Below are 2,500 nucleotides of genomic sequence, written 5' to 3' on the forward strand. Positions count from 1 at the left end.
ACTTTCTATTAAATGAGAAACTATATCCACTGTAAAATCTGTGAATAATTTTGGTTATAAAAGAAACGAAGATAAAGAAACCTTTTCTCCAATGCTGTTGTCTTCTGATTACTTTTCTTGGTTTCTCTTCTTTAGCTACTGGGAAATTCGCATGGCGGCCCCCCCCCCAAAAAAAAAAGCCAAAATGTCATAGCAATGTGTGCGAACTGTTCTGAGGCTTTGCTTCCTCGTGATCAAATTTTCATAATGATGATAGTTCCGGCTGTTTTTTTTGCATGGTTATAATGGGACGAAGAAAATTCATGTTTTGTACGTGTTTAAGAATTGTGTGAGATAAGAAATTATACCATAGCAAGAAAACTGACTGTACCCTTATTTAATTAAATTATGGCTAAACCACACTTTACATTACTCTTAGTCATGCTGTACTTAACTTTTCAAACTTTTCCCTACCATGGTTAGCTAGATAACTACAATCATTCTTTCCTATCAGCTTAGAATATGTGTGTGAATTAGAGAGGGACAACTTCGTCCTAGGGTGCTCGTCCACTGAATGTCATCGCGAATAAAGTAATACTATTTTCTATAGTAATTTTAGTATCCTGGTAAAGAGTTTTAGGAAGTATTGCAGTGAATGTACTCTATAAACAGTTAACGAATTGTAAACTCTTCTGTCGAATTATTTTATTCTTAAAGATGGGGCAAAGAGTACTCGGAGAAAATATATTGTGATAAGAAAATGAAATATAAATCATAAACGTATATGTCAAAAAAAGGGAATAATGGCACAAACATTTGTTCCTAACTTTATATTTATATATATATATATATATATACACACACATATATATATATATATATATGTATGTGTGTGTATAAATATATATATATATATATATATATATAAAATAAATAAAATAACCCACTATATATGAGAAATGAAATTTATTTAGCTTTCAAGGGACCATCTCCCTTCCTCTTGTTTTCTGAAGAGGAAGTGAAATGGTCCCTTCGGAAGCTAAATAAATTTAATTTCTCATACATTGTGGGTTATTTTATTTATCATGAATACACAGAAAATTCTGTATCTTGATGTGTATATATATATATATATATATTGTGTGTGTGTGTGTGTGTGTGTGTATACGCATATATATATATATATATATGTATATATATATAGTGAGAGAGAGAGAGAGAGAGAGAGAGAGAGAGAGAGGTGTGTGCGAGCGCGCACGTATGTATAAACCTATATGCGTAAGCACCTAAGGGTTACGAAATTTGTTTGTCCTCGGTATTTATTTATATAAAAAGCAAAGATGAATAAATATTTTGCATACTATAGAAATAATAATGCTGGCAAATACTTGTGCAAAATTCCTTAGGAGGTAGTGTGTGTGTGGGGAGTGTGTGCGTGGAACGCCGCATCGATAAAACTCTTAGTTTTATTGCGAAAAGAAGAAGTTCCTCTAATCTTTGGAATTTCAACAAAGGCTGTCGACTGCGATGTGCGGAGGACCTTCCGTCTAAATGTATAGTGGCCTTTTGGTGGTCTGTCGCGATAAAGGGAAGCTTCTTAAAGCACTTAACATGATTTGGGAGGATGTCTGGAAATGGCCTTTCACGATTGCAGTTCTTGTGGATAATGCTCGATAGGAAAATCGAAAATAGTCTCCGTATGTAGCGACTTCTCGTTGTGTTAAACATGCCCATACAACATCCTAATACATTTATAGAATGTTTTAGTTTCAACAATAAATGGGAGGAAAGGTTTTATTAATCAAATTAGCTTTATGTAAACGAACATGGGAGTTGGTAGCCAATTGGTAACGTCCCTGCCTAGCAATCTCTTGGACTGGGGTTTGAGACCCGCTTAAGCTTGATAGCAGCGTCAGCGATCTCACCATCCTGGGGAGATTATAGGTCTACCTGTTAAGTCATCAGCAGACATTTTCTGGCCCTCCCTGGTATTAGCTTGATGGAGAGGGGCCTTAGGCACTAATCCTATGCGTATTTTATCTGTCTCCAGAATATTTGCCCTGTCTCAAGAGCGGTGTTATTGTCCCTTGCCTCTGCCAATCATGAATGTCCTTTAAATCTTTAAACATCCACCTTGAAAAATAAGATATTGATTATGTTATTTACGCGTTTAATGTGATCTGCATATTCTAGTTAGTCATCATATAATTATATATGGTATACATACACACATGGATATAAAATGACAAATATAGATATATTTTTCCTTAAAATCAAATGTATTTGAAGAAAATAATATACTGCTATTTTCTTTTAATACATGTTGTGTTCGTGATGTTGTAATTCCTAGTTATAATACTTGGTTTAGTATTATAACATTTGTAACTAAGCAAATTAATGATTTCATAACTGTTCCAGGTTTGTACTTGCTGTTTACGTCTCGGCATTCTCCTTCAAAGGTAAAGTGTACTGTAGTCTCTTTATAGTATTCTTTGACGCTAGTTTTGGTATACGCGACTTC

At 34.1% G+C, this 2,500-nt stretch overlaps 1 protein-coding gene across 2 annotated transcripts in view; it reads left to right on the plus strand.

The window, feature by feature from the left end:
• Window positions 1-2,500, plus strand: part of Ntan1 (N-terminal amidohydrolase 1) — a 336,882-nt gene that overhangs the window by 174,988 nt on the left and 159,394 nt on the right. The window contains exon 2 of one of the 2 annotated variants that reach the window (XM_068390006.1): window positions 2,398-2,438. The exons of the other annotated variant lie outside the window; for it this stretch is intronic. The gene's annotated coding sequence lies outside the window, so the exon portion shown is untranslated. The remainder of the gene's footprint in view (window positions 1-2,397; window positions 2,439-2,500) is intronic. 2 annotated transcript variants of the gene reach the window in all.

The sequence above is a fragment of the Palaemon carinicauda genome, chromosome 1 (genome assembly GCF_036898095.1).
Source record: "Palaemon carinicauda isolate YSFRI2023 chromosome 1, ASM3689809v2, whole genome shotgun sequence".
Taxonomy (NCBI): domain Eukaryota; kingdom Metazoa; phylum Arthropoda; class Malacostraca; order Decapoda; family Palaemonidae; genus Palaemon; species Palaemon carinicauda.